This window comes from Lontra canadensis, unplaced genomic scaffold (genome assembly GCF_010015895.1).
Source record: "Lontra canadensis isolate GAN:19392208 unplaced genomic scaffold, GSC_riverotter_1.0 scaffold35, whole genome shotgun sequence".
Taxonomy (NCBI): domain Eukaryota; kingdom Metazoa; phylum Chordata; class Mammalia; order Carnivora; family Mustelidae; genus Lontra; species Lontra canadensis.
The window spans coordinates 5,824,667-5,841,789 of NW_022631029.1; positions in this window are offsets into that span (position 1 = coordinate 5,824,667).

The following is a 17,123-nucleotide window of genomic DNA, read 5'->3' on the forward strand; positions in this document are numbered from 1 at the left end:
GGGATTGCCTCTTGGGCATGCTTGGAGGCCGGAGAAATGAGGGAGTAGGTCCTACATCACGAATCCATTCCAACATTCTCTGTTCTCTAACTCTTTGCATTCCTTCCTCTACATGAAACCAAGGAATTCCTGGCATATCAACTTCCTTTAGTGTGGTCCACCACTGAGTTCAGGCTTAAAACAACCAGCATGTAGAGTCTGCAACAAGTGGGTTCAAGCCCACCTGTGTGAACCAGGAAACTGAATTCAGAATCTCTGGTAAGTGTACTCTTGACAAATGTGGCCCCAGGCCTCCCCAGTCAAGCAAGAGTCCTGAGAATCCAATCCTATCATTCACCTCTGGTTCTTTCCAATGTAGACAAGCAAACACTAGCAGTTCTTTTTGAAAGGAAGGCTTCTCCTCCTGGGTTATACTTCGTGCCTGTCCAAGAGCATGCTGGGGTCTTACTCCAGTTACTAGGTCTAGAGGCAGTGAAGAATGGCAGGGGTGATACAGGTAAAGAATTCGCATGCACTTGTAATGTCCTCAGATGAACTCATTACACTGTCTCTAAGGTAAAGAGGACCAACCTTATCAAATGGGAGGAGGCACAATTTCCATTGGCAAGGGAGGTTCAATGTAGCTGAGGATGAGGGTGTCCAAACCTATCCAAATGTGCCCCCGTTTAAATTTTCAGGGTCTCTTTCTCAACCAATGCCCTAACTTTTCTTTAAGAGTTCTGATGAAGCTGTTACTTCAGTTTATGTTCAGACTCACCAACTCGAAAGATTGGATACTCTATCTTATTTTCAATGGCATCAACCCTGCCGTTATACAGTATATGAAATTATTTTAGAGAAATCAGAGAAGACCTTAATCCAGGAAGTTAAAACTCAAGATTGCCATTTTCTGTCTTTAAAAATCATCAGTGCAGTAAGAAATAACCAGTCCTTTTCACCATCTTTGTGTTCTTCATTTCCACAACAACGTCTATTGTGGCAGCCTGTTATCGTTTAATGAACTGTCAAATGCAAAGTGTGAGCTAGTGTAAGACTTTAGAACTTTCGGGAGCTGCAGACACAAGGTGAGCTTGCATCCATTCGCAGGGCCTTCTCTACAAACTCCCATCATGTACTCATGAGAAAGATTAGCAGCAAGGCAAGAGACCAGAGAAATGAAAGCCCTGCTTACAGTATAGACACTGGGGAGGGGAGCAGAAGTTACTGTGGGAAAGGCATGGTGTCCTTCAACTCCATCCCCTAACCCACCAGGCAGCCAAAAGAAGACACAGAGCAGCAGCTGCCATTGCCACCACCACCACGGTCACCTTATGTGACTGGGTGAAAGGCACAAACCTGTCATTTTCAGGGCTCAAGTTAAAGCCTAGTATATCTGGGTAAAGAGAATGTAAAATAAAGTCTACCCCTAAAGGAGGAGCCAGATCTCTAGGGATCTTCTATGCTGGGGGAGAATCAAGATCACTAAGAAGACCTCATCTCTGAGAGCCAATAATATGGTACCTGCCTAACAGTGAGGCTGAGCCAGAAAAAACAAAGAATGCCCTCCCTCCTACCTCCATTACCAGACTAGTAAGTGTCCAGGAACAAGTAACAGCAGTTTACTGTTGGCGGGGGAGAGGTAAAAGCATGGAAAGACATCCTCCTGGTCACATAAACATGGAGAAGACTGACAGCTGAGTGTAGAACAGACACGGAGAAAAAAATCCAAGTCAGCTACTGCTCAAAGAAAAAAATGGTGGAAGAATTTGAAGTCTAGTACAGATGGAGGGTAACTACACAACAACAATACTTGACATGAGTGTCTCAATACTCTCTACCAAAGAGAACACAGACCCATTTCTGAACATATTGTTTGTTTTAAAGATTTTATTTATTTTAGAGAGAGATAGAGAGAGAGTACATGCTGGCAGAGGAGCAGGGGGAGAAGGAGAGAGAGAATCCCAAGCAGACTCTGCATTGAGTGTGGAGCCTGGTGCAGAGCTCGATCACAGGACCCAAAGATCATGACCTGAGCTGAAATCAAGAGTTGGACACCTCTAACAGACACATGAAAAAATGTTCATCATCATCAGCCATCAGGGAGATTCAAATCAAAACCACATTGAGATACCACCTTACACCAGTTAGAATGGCCAAAATTAACAAGACAGGAAACAACGTGTGTTGGAGAGTATGTGGAGAAAGGGGAACCCTCTTACACTGTTGGTGGGAATGCAAGTTGGTGCAGCCACTTTGGAAAACAGTATGGAGGTTCCTTAAGAAATTAAAAATAGAGCTACCCTATGACCCTGCAATTGCACTACTGGGTATTTACCCCAAAGATACAGATGTAGTGAAAAGGGCCATCTGTACCCCAATGTTCATAGCAGCAATAGCCACAGTCACCAAACTGTGGAAAGAACCAAGATGCCCTTCAATGGACTAATGGATAAAGAAGATATGGTCCATATATACAATGGAGTATTATGCCTCCATTGGAAAGGATGAATACCCAACTTTTGTATCAACATGGATGGGACTGAAATAAGTCCCATAGATGAGTGAAATAAGTCAAGCAGAGAGAGTCAATTATCATATGGTTTCACTTGTGGTGCATAAGGAATAAGATGGAGGACACTGGGAGAAGGAGAGGAGAAGTGAGTTGGGGGAAATCGGAGGGGGAGATGAAACATGAGAGACTGTGGACTCTGAGAAACAAACTGAGGGTTTTGAAGGGGAGGGTGGGGGGTTGGGTGAGCCTGGTGGTGGGTATTAAGGAGGGCACATATTGCATGGAGCACTGGGTGTGGTGCATAAACAATGAATCTTGGAATACTGAAAAAGTAACATTAAATTTCAAAAAAAGAGTTGGACACCTCATTGACAGAGCCACCCAGGCACCCCACAAACATTGTTTACCGAAGTCTCTATTCACCTACACAGAATGACTAGCTTTCAACCAAAAACGATGAGACACACAATGAAAAGGAAATTAACAACACTATCAAGAGACAAACCAAGCAACAGAACTAGATTCAGATAGCACATGGGGTTTAGAACTATCACAGAGGGAATTTTAGATACTAGGATGAACATGCTGTAGCTGCCATCTTGCCTCCCCACGTGTGTGAACCTAACCTCAACTGCAGCTGGTCCGTCCAAAATGTCCTGAATACCAACCCAACCCTGCCCCCCATTCCCGCTCCAACAAGATGAAAGAAACTCCCACGAACCAGGAGAAAGTCACCAAGCTACAAGCACAAGCACACACCGGTGGGAAAAGAACTGGTCACAGAAAGAAGAAGGTGGTTCGTAGAACAGCTCCAGTGGATGATAAAAAAGAAACTTCAGTTCGCCTTCAAGTTAGTTGTAAACAATATCTCTGGTACTGAAGAAGCAAATGTGTTACAAACCAAGGGAGAGCGGTCTATTTTAACAATCCCAAAGTGCAGGCATCCCTGGCAGCAAATACTTCCACCAGTTCACACCATGCTGAGACAAAGCAGCTGCCAGAAATGCCACCCAGGATCTTAAACCAGCTGGGGGCAGACAGTGTGACTCGTTTAAGGAGACTGGCTGAAGCTCTGCCTACACAGTCTGGGGCTGGAAAAGCACCACATGCTACTGGGGAAGATGATGAGGAGGAAGTTCCAGATCTTGTGGAGACTTTTGGTGAAGCTTCCAAGAAGGACGCCGACTAAATGGAGTCAACGTCTAAAGAAGAAAAAATTTGAAGGGAGCTGCTATTTTATAACTATGACTGCTTGTTAAAGTTTTGTTCATGGACCCAATAATAATCTAGGTCTCTAATATTTTTAAGCCCAAGCCGGTTGGACATTGCAGCTCTTTTCAGTTTTTGCTTATACACAATGAATTCTTTGCCATTAATTAAAAGCTGAAGAGGCCTGGGAATAAAGTCTGAAACAAGGTTAATCAAGTTCTTTAGCTAGTATAAATACATACCTACATACATACATACATACATACATCCTATGATGAACCTATTTGAAGGCTCTAATTCGAGGTCAATAAATGTTTTCTTAAAAAGGTCAGATAGCAAATATTTTAAGATTTTGAGGTACAATGAGGATATTATATAGGCTTCTATTAAAAAAGGAGAAATTTCCACAAAAATATAGTAATAATAGTAATTAGATATAATATTTTGTAATAGAAATCGAATGAGAAGCATTTGAATAACATTTTACTTAATTGGGTTCAAAATTAGTATTCTCCATCATAAAAATCAATCGCAGATTCTCTGTAATGGTGATCTATAATGGTATTTTATGCATTTAATCTTTTAAAATGTCTTTTAATGCAGATAAGTGCTGCCCAATGCTGATACTAATCTGTGAACATATAGCTTTGAACATATTCTTCACTTGGAAGGCATTTATAAAGCTATTTTAAGTTTTTCTCTTGATTTTGCCTTTGTCTTGTCATTACATTGTGAATTAATCATTTCAGTGATGTTTAGGGGACAGTTCCTCAACTACAGTTAAATGGATTTTGAAACATGCAAATTTCCTTTGTGGCACTTACACAAACTCTAAAACTGCTTCTGGAATTGTAACAGAAAGCTCAGAAAATACATTTACTGCAAGTTTGTGTGGGAAAGCACATCTTGCTTGTTTTAACTTTTGACAGCACAAGAACTGTATAAAGCAGCTTGACATAACTTCTGATTCCAAAAAACATGAGCTGTCATCAAATGACTTTACCATTGCATAGACAGCAATAGAAATAATACAGAATGAGAAAGAAGCAATAGAGAGGATACTGTTATAAGGTCCTTGCGCTACCTAAAAATCAGATACCATTGTTTGAAAGAAGAGGGCAATTAGTTAAAGATATACACTGTAAACTCCAGGGAAATCAGGGGGGAAAAGTTAAATAACTATCAATAAGACAATAGCAAAGATAAAATAGAATCATAAATACTCCATTAATTTAAAAGAAAGTAGGAATAGAGAAAAAGAGATGGTACAAATAGAAAGCAATTGGCATGGGGCGCCTGGGTGGCTCAATGGGTTAAAGCGTCTGCCTTCGGCTCAGGTCATGATCCCAGGGTACTTGTATCGAGCCCTGCATCGAGCTCTCTGCTCGGCAGGGAGCCTGCTTCCCCCATCTATCTGCCTGCTTCTCTGCCTACTTGTGTTCTCTGTCTGTCAAATAAATAAGTAAAATTAAAAAAAAAAAAAGCAATTGGCATGATGATAGAATTTAATTCAACATTATCAATACTTACATTAAAGGTAAATGTTCTATTAAGTGAATTAGTGCTTCTATGGCATGAGTTAAAGGAGATTGTCAGACTGGATTTTTTTTAAAAACACAACTCAACGATATACCCACCTTAAATATAAAAACATAGATAGGTTATAGGGAAAGGGATAGAGGATGATATACAAACCAAACACTAATTAAAAGAAGGAGTGGTTATAGTACCATCAGGCAAAGCCAACATCAGAACAAAGGATATTATCAGGGACAAACAGAGACTTTAATCACAGAATGATAAACAAAATTCTAAAGGTGTATGTACCTAAATACACCATAAAAAACAAGCTTCAAAATTTACAGAGCAGGGAGAAAAAGCCAATCTAACCAAAATTAGAATTTGGAATTTGGGTTTGTCTTTCTTAATAATTGATAGGACAAGTACACAGAAAGCTAGTAAGTATATATAAGATCTGCAAAACATTATCCATTAATTAGATGTAATGGACATTTGTAGAATACTCTATCCTAGCAACAGCAGAAGACCCTTTTTTTCCCCAGTGTACATGGAACATACACCAAGATAGAGTATATTATGAGCCCTTAAACAAATGGTAATAAATTTAAAAAACTGAAATTATGTAAAATACATCCTTAGATCATAATAGAAATTAGAAACTAATAACAGAAAAATACCTTGAGGGGCACCTGGATGGCTCAGTCAGTAAAGTTGTCTGACTCTTAATCTCGGCTCAGGTCTTGATCTCAGGGTTATGAGTTCAAGCCCTGCACTGGAGCCCAGCATGGAGCCTAGTTAAAAGAAGAGAGAAAAATGAAAAATATCTTGAAAATTGCCAGATTCCCCCCCCCCAAAAAATTTTTAAACTTTGATTTTGGGGATGTCTAGGTGGCTCAGTCAGTTAAACATCTGCCTTTGGCTCAGGTCATGATCCCGGGGTCCTGGGATCAAGCCCCATGTCGGGCTCCCTGCTCAGGGAAGAGTCTGCTTCTCCCTCTCTCTCTGCCCCTCCTCCCTGCTTGTGAGCTCACTCTCTCGCTCTCTCTGTCAAATAAACAAAATCTTAAAAATAAATAAATAAAACTTGGATTTTGGACTCCCAGAATGGCTTCATGAGAAACTTGGTTGATTCTTTCCCTAGAAAGAAAGCTATGGTGAAAAGCGATGGTGAAAAATATTTTTAAAAACGCAACTATCTCAGGTCTCTGGAAATTGTCCTATGGGCAAACAAAACATTGAGAAATATCTACATGAGAAAATCTACAAAACTTCGTATGAACAGCAAGAGTCTGTGGCATTTGAGCCATGACCAGCTCCCATCCCCCGACTCCTTAGCTCCATATTATGGAACTCTACTCTGGGCAAGTGGCCAAGATGATGGGCTCTCCTTCTCCCCAAGTTAAGATTTCACTTCAGAAGAAGCAGGTAGCTGATATCTCTCATCCTCCCAAGTCCATCTGCAGAAGTCCTGTTCCAACAGGCATGCCCAAGAGGACTAGAACTCCCTTCCCTCACTTTGCCCCTACTCATAGAGCAGGAGCTCTACCCCAGATACTGCAGGTTGAGAATCTGGGGGCTCCAGTCACCCCATCCCAGCTCACTGATAGAGCAGAGGATCCACCTTGGGAAAGGCAAGTGAGAAGACTGCTGGATTGCATCCCTCTCCCCGGTGCCCACTCAGAGCAGAGCAGTTTCATTCCAGGAGAAACAGGCTGCCATCCCCGTCCTCAGCTCTGGGGCAGCAGCACAAACATTCTGCCCGGGAGGAGAGGCAGGCTGAAAGGAGGAGTGTGCTCTGCAGCTCTACCCGAAATAACTGAATTTATTTGGAACAGACGGTAGAGAAATTCATGCCTAAGAGACTTGTTTAAAAACGGAGATCTTCCTGATGAGCAATTAAGAGAGGCCTGAGAGCTCCATGATACTGGCAGCAAGAAGTGAAACAGCAGACTAGCTCAAAGTTAAACACAGAAAACGAGTGAAAGAGAGGGAGTCAAAAATGCTGTGCACAGACCTTTGTGCACAAGATGGCATTCTCAGGAGTGAATGGATAAGGAACTTCTGAGCTACTAGTCCCTGGCTGAACACGTAGGGGAAAAGTAAATTCCCTAAGCTGTGAAAGCCGTCTCCAAGATATACACACATATCCAATGGTAAATAGTGAAAATAAAACTGACCAAAGGAGCTTACACAGAACCATTTACCGTTGAGTGGCTTATGCTGATCCCGGGGAAATGGCTGAGCTGGGAGGGAGGGGGGAGGATCTGAGCAGGGATATCAGAGGCTGCAAATAACTACAGGATTATCGTACCCCAGTCACTAAACAAATGAATGACCAAATAAACACCACCACCATGAGTCTGGGGTGGGTTGGGGGGACAGGGAACCATTGTCCAGATTTGCTGCAACATATTACTGTTGTCTGCCTTTCAATAACAAAATTGCAAGACATGCAAAGAGACAAGAAATACATAGGAAAAGAGGTGGATAATAAAAAACTCTCCTTCAGACGACTTGTATTTCAACGCATGCAAGAAAACATTTCATAAAATGTGACAGCTTTCCATGATAAAGAACATTCAGGAAACTAGGAATAGAGAGAAACTTCTTCAATAGGATAAAGGCCATATATGAAAAACTCAGAGCGAATGTCCTACTCAGTGGTGAAAGACTAAAAGCTTTTCCCTAAGATCAGGAATAAGACAAGGATACCCACTTTGACCACTATTCAACATGGTACTGAAAGTCCTAGCCACAGCAATTAGGTAAGGGGAAAAAAAAAAGTCCTCCTAATTAATAAGAAAGAAGTGAAATTATCTCTGTTCACAGATGACGTGAGCCTACGTATAGAAAACCACAAAGATTTCACAAAAAAGAAAAACCTATTAGCAATAATAAATTCAGAAAAGTTGCAGGATATAAAATCAACACACAAACATCTATTGCATTACCTAGTGCGTACACAGTGAACAGTCAAAGAAGAGATGAAAAACAATCCCATTTATGATAGCATCAAAAAGAGTAAAATACTTAGGAATAAATGAATTTAAGCAAAGAGGTATAAGAACTATACACTGAAAACTATAAAAATATTGCTTAAGGAAATTAAAGACTTTAAGTAAACAGAAAGACATCCTATATTCATGGATAGGAGGACTTAATGCGGTCTTGTTAAAATGATAATATTATCCAAAGCAATCTGCAGATCCAATGCAATCCCTACCAAAATATCAATGACCTTTTTTGCAGAAACAAAAAAAACCCATTCTAAAATTCATATGGTATCTCACAAACCCCAAATAGCCAAAACGGAGAACAAAGTTGAAAGACACATTTTCTGATCCTGAGGATGGCACAGCACACAGCAGTGAAATAGAGGTCCTGGGTGTACCCACTGTACCTGGGTGTACCGACTGAAGCCACCTGACCTCTGGACTCCTGAGGAACAGCCACCCACCAGTCTCCTTTATCCTCAGAGCCACTTGACATCAGTGTTCTGTTCCTTACCACAGAGCATCTTCTGATTTATAGGCATTCATTTGACTTCCCCTTTTGGAGTCTGTGTATGACCCTCCTGGTCCCCCATCCACATCCAGGCCCAATCTGGGGACAAAGCCTTCTGCTCCTACCCCAGGGAGGTCATCAAAGATACATGGTGGAGAAACCTCTCATGGAGGTTCTTCTGAAATTTTAAATTCTCATTTTTATGAGGGTGGGTAGGAAAGTAAGGGGAGGAGGACAGAGCAGGGGAAGGAGGAAACTAGAAGGGAAAAGTAGGGAAAGAAGGGGAGAGGAGGGAAGGTAAGAGGGAAAGGAAGGAGGTGAGGAGAGCATAGGGAGGCAAGGAGAAGGGACGTGGGGGGAAGGAAGGAAAGAAAGGAAGAAACTGAGTTATATATAGGTAGGAAGATACTAAATGCATCATTTTTCAGAAGACAGAATTGCCTTCTAAAACAAATCCAAGTGAGCCAACTGAAAAATTAGTAAAACTATAAGAAAAAAGACTAAGAGCTTGGGGAAAAGATCGATACATAAAATCAATAACTTTCTATCATGCAGCAATAACAGATTAGAAATTATCACAGAAAACAAGATATTCCATGAATGATAGAGACACATTATTTTTTTAAAAATACCTAGGAATCAGCATTTCACCATTGGCCCAGGCTCCTCTGACCCTTTCTTATCCCTTTCCTCCTCACTAGTGGGGCTCCAACCACACTGGCCTCCTTGATGTGCCTCGCTGGCTGCTCCTTCTGCCCCCAGACATCCAAACGGTTCATTTCCTCCCCTCGTGGGTCTATACCAGAGTTGGCAACCTTTTTCCATGAAGGGCCAGATACTCAATATCTTAGGCATTGTGGGCCAAGAGACAAAATCAAGAATATCATACACATAGTTACATAGAAATAGAGAAAACCAGCTTCCACAGAATACTGACAGATGAAATTCAAAATATAATAACAACCGAGGACTGTTTTTTGTTTTTATTTTTTGGTAACATGGGTTTATGAAGAAGAATGGACTTGTTTTAGGGGGATACCATCAAAGCTCAGCGTTTCCGATCATGGAACTGGTTGCAAATGCTCTTCTGTAAGAAACATTCTCAGCTAAGGGGTTTTGGGCCAGATTTGGTCGGGACTCAAATGTCACCTCCTGGGTGAGGCTCTCCCAGGACCCCCTCTCAGAAGTTGTACCCCCCTCCCAGTCTTCCCTCTTGGCCTCTGATCTTCTCCACTGTACTATATATTTTACTCTCTTAGACAGTTACTGTCCTCCCCTTCCATATGTAAACTTTATGTAGGCAGAGTCTGTCTTGCCACAGCTGTATTCTCTCTTTTTTTTAAGATTTATTTATTTGACAGAGAGAGAGATCACAAGTGGGGGGTGTGGCAGGGGGAGCAGATTCCCCTGCCCAGCACAGACACTCCCACCTCCTGCCTACCTGCCCACTGACTCTCCTCTCTGTCTCCCTGCTCCCTTGGTGGGTCCTGGTCTCTGTCCCTCCACTGGACTGTGGGTCCCCCTCTGGCTCTTAGTCTTTGTCCCTCATTTATAGATGAGACTTCAAGAGCAGCTCCCAGGACTCCTCCCCTGCACAGGGTCTTGTGCAGACCCCGCACTCACCACCGAGATGCCTTAGTTCCACTCTCCTCCATTCTGTCCCGCACCCAAACCACCCCCCTCAGGGCCTAAAGATGCTGCCCCCGCCCCCATGCCTCTACCTGACTAAATGCACCTCTGTTCAGGTGCCTCTCCTCTGGAAAGCCTTCCCTGACACCCTCCCCAGGCCCTTACGCTAATCCTTCAATGAGTACTGTCATTCTGCGGGGACACCTGGGTCGTCCCTATGTACCCAGGGGCTGACAATCCCCCAGGACCTACCCCTGTCTCCCCACCCTGCTCCAGGAAGCTCAGGCCTGATCTCTGAGCCTCCAGCTCCACCCCCCCGGCCTCCCCCCCGCCCGCCAGAGCCACCTCCTCCTGCCCTCTGAAATTACTTGTTGCTGGGGTCCAGGGCTCTCTGTCGCTGGTCCCCTCTCTAATCCCACAACATCCCATCCGACACTGGAGGAAATGCTTCGTGAGGGGCTGTGCCCTTTGCCAGGTCACACAAGAAGACAGGGGGGCAGCGGGCCCTTGGGCAAGGGTTTTGGCAGTACTGGCCGAGGGTACGCGACAGCAGACAGAAAGATGGACAGAGTTTTGGGTGAGCCGCAGCTGAGCTGGGACTCGAGACGGCTCTGAGCCCCTCCTTCTCCGCCCGACTTCCCCGCAAGACCAGGCGTCGGGGGCTCACCCAAGAGCCGGCTCCCGCCCCCTGGCCCGGCGCCAGCCGTCATCCCTGTGAGGTCAGCCACTGGCCCGCGATTTCGGGGAAATACCAGCTCCTTATTAAAGCCAGGCGGTGGTCAGGCCCCTGCTGCTTTCCCAGTAGAAACGAGGGTGTTTGTTCCGAGAGGAACAGGAGTCCGCAGGGCTGGCCAGGGCCGCGGCCGGGAGGCTGGAACCGCAGCGCCTACCTGGCCGAGGGTCGGGGCGCCCTGGGGAACCAGGGAGGGTGGAGGGAGCAGCCCGAGGTTTGGGCAAGGGCAGCCGGGGCGGGGGGGAGTGGGGCGGGGGGAGGCACACGGCACAGGACAGTGGGGCCGGCCAAGGAGGAGGGGGCGTGGGCCGGTGACCCGGAAAGCACGCAGGGACAAGCGGGACAGCCCCCACCCCAAGGCCGCCCCCACCGGCTCTGAACGCGGGCTGCCCGCCGGACCGCGGGGAGCGCGGGCTGGGGGCCTGAGGCCCTCCCCTTCCGGGCGGGCGGCGCGCCCCCGGCCTCCCCCCCACCCAGCCCCCAGCCGCCCGCCTCCTCCTGCAGGGGGCGCCCGAGGGCCGCGCCGCCAGCCGCGCCGCCGGCATCTGGAGCGAGTTAGGCTGGGAGGCCGGCGGCCGGCGGCGTGAGCTCATCCCGGCCCGCCCGCTGCGGTCCCGGCGCTGGAAGGGAACAGAACAGAAGCGCCGCGGGCCCGCTCGGGGCAGCGCGGCGGGAGCGTGACTCCTCCCGGAATGTGGGTGTGAGCGCAGAGGCGGCGGTGTATGTGTGTCGCTGGCGCGTCGCCGAGGGAGAGCTGAGCCCCGGGAGCCGGCCGCCAGCGTGTGTCGCTGTGGGTCACCGTGTGCCCTGGCTGGGGAGGCTGTGTGTTGGGGGGGGGGGCGGGTAGAACTCTGCATGTGACAAGTTACACACATCCCAGCACATACTCGTTCCACCAAGGGCACAGCAGGGAGAGGGCCGGCTCCGTGGCACGAAGCTGGGACTCCTGGCTCCCTGCCCCTGAGCCCTTGTGTGTGTGTGTGTGTGTGTGTGTGTGTGTGTGTGCAGAAGCTCTGAGCCCAGTTACCGTGTCCCAGAGTGCCCTGTCAGGGCCAGGGCCCACCTCCCCTCTGTCCATTCTCAAACAGCCTCTTCCTGGTCATTGCCCCAGGCACTCTCCTCCTGCAGGACGGAAGGAGAGTCCTCTCCACTCCAGGGTCACAGCTAACAGTGACTCACACATGGGGAGACACACACCCAACATTCATGGAAGAAACACCTTCCTAGTCGCAGGCCTCCTGGCTGGGAGAAACCAGAAAAGTTGCAAGTTGGTGACAAGGCTTGGAGAGGCCACTTGGTGAGATAGGCCCATCCCTGCCTTGGGTGGGGAGCAGGAAGGGCTGGAGGTCACGGAATGACACCACCCCACCCCACCCCCGCCACGTCTTAGGTGCTCCAGCCCCCTGCCATGGGCCCTGAGGCTATTGCACAAGGTATGAAGGGCCTCAGATGCCCCCGGACTCCCAGGGCCAGGAGCCAGGGTGGGGACATGGCACTGTGGCCATCACCAGACATGCAGTGGGGAGCTGAGGCTAGAGGAGGTGACCCGGAGCATCCAAGGTGCCCCTTGCCCATCAGGCTGGTCCTTGCCTTGGGCCATCACCTAAGGGATCAACTGTCCCAGCTTTGGGGAACTGTAGTCCCGGCTGTGCTAGAGACCTCAGGGAGGTGGCCCGGGCCACCCAGCACCCACTGACCCTCCTGGCTGGGCTTGCAGCCCTGTCATGCCCCCCCTTCTCCCTTCACACCTCCCCCCAAGCTGGGCAGTGGCTCTGAGACAAGGACCCTGCCTTGCAGGACGGGGCACATGAACCCTTCACGCTTCCTCACCAGCTACTGCTCCTGGGGCCCACAGCACACATTTGCACAGCGCTGGCCAGAGCTCTCGGCCTCTGAGTTGCCTCCACATCCCCACCGGTGAGACAGAAAGGACACCCTGTCCTGGGTAGGCCCGCCCAGGCGGCAGCTCTGCCTCTAAACGGACATGCATCTAGGCACCCACGGGTGTCCTTGGCTCCCGAGACACTGGGACAAGCTGGGTGAGGGACATTTTTATACTGGAATGACTCTGGTTCGTATAACCAGAGCTTCCAAATTACTTAGCAAAACATGTTTGCTTTTTAATTAACATGTGCTTGCAAAACAATGGTTTTAATTAAAGTGGGTGGGGGAGAGAAGGGACGAGAGAGAGAATATTTCAAGAAGCTCCAAGTCCCGGGCCAGACTTCTTAAAAATAAAGTGGGAGCTTTGCCCCAAGCCAGCAGAAGCTGGGAGGTGGGGCAGGCTCCTTGGGGAGCCCCAGGAACAAGCCTACCTGCTTCCCCCGCTCTCCAGCTCTCTTGCTGAGAATTCACCCTTTTACTGATGGTCTCATTACTCACTTACCCTACTGTTCTCTGAGCCCCCTGGGAGGGGGTGGTCTTTTAGAAGCTGTTTTGCAGGTAGATGAATGGGGATCCACCAGACAAGACACAGGGAACAGCATGAGTGAAGACGTGAGTGTGAGCCTTGTTGGGGGAACATGAAGTTCACTGGGGAAGGAGAGAGCAGAGGTGAGAGAAGGGGAACCGTGAAAAAGCCAGATGCTCCCCAAGACTGGTGGACTGGAAGGGTAGAGCTGGACCGGGAGATGCTGATGTCCAAGCCCCAACGAGATAACGGGAGCTGAGCTGGGGCCAGGGATATAGGGCAGGAAGGGAAGGTAGGGCTATGTTGGGAGGAGGGATTGGCAGAGGAAGAGGAGGGCCTGCGGGGACTAGAAGCTGGAGGTGGCCTGGACTGGGGACCTAGGGCTTCTGGTCAGAGGCTTCTGGGCCTGGCTGCAGGTTTGGTCAGTCCAGCAGGGGGCAGCCTTGGCCCCATCATTCTGGACTCAGGATGCGCCCACCCAGCCCCAGTCAGGAATCGGAGTGAGTGAGAATGAGATGATCCCTCCAGGTCAGCCACACTTTCTCCCATTTCTGACTTTTAGAGCCAACACTGGGGCGCAGCCCAGGGTCAGAGGTCAGCACCGAGATGGGACAGTGCCCCTCCCCACACACACGCGCAGACAAAGGGGGATTGATAGGAAGCTTTGGGGGAGTGAGGACACCCCCAGGGTTCAGGTCAGGTGGCCCGGAACCCCCAGATCCCCGTGGCCCCACCCAGGACCCTGTTTCTCATTAGGGGCCTCCTAGCCTCCCCCCCAGCCCGCGCCCCCACATGAAACGTGCCTCCCTGTACTTAATTCATTACGCCAGGCAGGGTGGGAGGCCCAGCGGGCGGGGGTTATTTTTTCCCCTGAGCTCAGACATTCCTTGCCTTATTATTCTCCACATTTCAAAGCAGCTGTCGCCTCCCCCTACTGCCCCCAGCCCAAAGCTCAGAATCCAGAAGGATCCTCTCCAGAGCTCAGAACACCAGAGGCTTCCACACCTCCAGTCCAACACAGGAGAGAAACTGAGGCTCAGACCTAGAGCCCCAGGGCGACCTGCAGGGACCTCCCCCAACAGTCTGCACCTGAACTTACCTACCCCTAAGCCTGGATCCTCCTACCTGTCCCCCACCGCCCTGTCACCCTCTGTAACACCGTGTTCCTTGACTCTATTCACCGGCCCTGGGCTACCTTCCACACAGGTGGCCTCAGGGGTCCCCTTGCCACTACAGAGCCAGCCCTGGTGTCCCCTGCCTGCAGCAGGTGCTAGGACAGTTCTCAAGGTCCCTGCCCTGCTCAGGACCTTAACAAACTGAGCTCCGGCGGGGTCAGCCGCCTGACAGAGGGCAAGGCCTATCCTGGATCAAGGGATCAACCCAGAGGATGGCAGGGCCAGCCTGGGGTTAGCTTAGAGAGTCACCTAGAAGCTAGGCCGGGGAGCAGAAGTTCTGCGGACCCAGTTTTGGGGAGATGGGGAGGGCCCTGGACGAATTTTTGCCCCACATCAGGGAGCTGCCTCAGCAGGAGGTGAACTCCCTGTTGCGGGGGGTATTCAAGCAAACAGCAGCTCATCAGACTTGCCCTGGGAAAGAGGTTGGCCCAGGTGTCTGAGGCCCCTTCCCATTCAACTCTGAGGTCACAATCTGGGGCTCGTAGGGAAGGTAGCCACTCCAGATTAACGGAATTAAGGGTCTCTCCTCACTCACTCGGGGATGGCAAGGTGGGTCTGGAAGCACAGGCCAAGGCATAAGGACAGGAGACCTGGGAGCTGGACCAAAGCCAGAGCGGGACCCAGCAGGGACATTTTCTTTGTGGGCTCACTGCACTGTCCCCGCACCTGGGGAAGAACTGGGAGCTCAGCAGACACCCCATCATCATGCACTAATGGGTTAAATGGGGTCTGACCTAGGCCCTACTCCCAGAGCCTGCAGGGGTCAGGGCCTCCACCTGGGGGACAGACTCTGCCCTCAGAGGAAGCTGAAACGGGAGCCCAGGTGGGGCAGGCAACCTGGGGGCGCTGAGGACTGAGTTTGGAAGCCACCCTTGATGGCATTTTGGCCCTGCTGACCCCACAGCCAGGCAGTCCATCCTGTGTGGAGGGTGCAAGGGCTGGATCCTCAGGAGCCCAAGAGGGTAGGAGTCACTCCTGATGTGGCCCTGGAGGGTTCTCGCTGTCCACACAATCCTGGGGGCCCAGGGCCTGCCCACAGCTCCAGCTCTACTCTTCAGACCTACCCCAGGGACCCCCTTACTACAAGGAAGGCACCATGTGGGAGATGGACTGTGCAGAGCCCAAGCTCCGGAGAGAGGGAGAAGCTTCCAGCTGGTCCAGAACTGTTGGATGTGGGTATATCTCCCTCTTGGGGGCTCCCAGCCCTACGCCCCTTTACTCAGGCCAGGCCATACAGAGGGGTGTGCCCGGCTTTCCCCCTTTATCCGTCCCTCAGCCCTGAGCACTGTTTCTCTTCCCCGGGCTAGAAACCACTGGGTATTTGCGCCTTCGTGCTGTGTCTAGACATAGGCTGTGACTGCCCCTGGCTTCCCACCTCTGACTGCAGGTACCGACAGGCTCCCAGAGTTTCAGGGACACTCAGAATCACAGGATCCCAGATACTGCCATGAAGGGAGCGGAGACATCATCCCATCCTCATGCTGCCCCCCACCCCCGGGCCTGACCTCACCAGCGCCCGCCTGTCTCAGGGGCTCACCTGAGTGGGCCCCGCTGAGTCTCCACTCCCTGCTCCGTCTCACCTGGCGGGGGCCAGGCCTGTGAGTCAGCGGGAGCATCTGATAATTACACTATGCATGAATGAAAGAACAAATGAATGAGTGAGTTCATTTCAATGAGCCTCGGGCCTGGAAAGCCTGGGCCCCATTCAAGGGTCTCTATCCAGGGCTTTAGGGAGATGTTGATTGCAACAAACTGAGATTTTCTCAAAACTTAAAAATCGACTTGTAAGGTCTGATTTTGCCAACTAAAGACATGAAAACAACAGCCAGCCACCAGCTACCATCACCATTGTTTTGTAAACAAAAGGATATTCTCCAGACCAAAAAAAAAAAAAAAAAAAAGAGTAGGCTGCATGGGATCTTGGAAGAAAGACAGGTCTTAAAGATGCATAAATTGAGCTTCATGGCAAGGCCATGGGCCACCAACATGGGCCTTACTGTTCTCTCTTGAAAACTTTCTTGGACATTGTCACAAGCTAGGCCCTGGATCTTGGGGACACCCATATGCTTCCAACCTCTACCAGCACCAGAACCCCTTTTGCAGCCTTCATAACTAGAATTGGTTTCCCTCGGCTTGCACACCCCTTAGGACAAGGTGCTCACTACCTCTCCCAGTTAGCTCCAGAGCTGGGGGTGTCATTCCGGAGCACCTTTAAGTGGCTTTCAAGCCTACTATGGAAGGAAGGGATGGGACCACATGGCAAGTGAAATGGAAGAAGTGCTGGGCAGGGGGGGAGACAGAGGCCTCCAGTCCCAGGGCATGGGAATGGTGAGGGGGAAAGGCCGCTCATATTCAGCTAGACCAAAGTATAAAGAATCAGAAAGTTGGTTGAGACCTGAGACTTCCCAAGGAGTGTTATCTCCCCATCTGTGGCGTTCCAGAGTCTTCTAC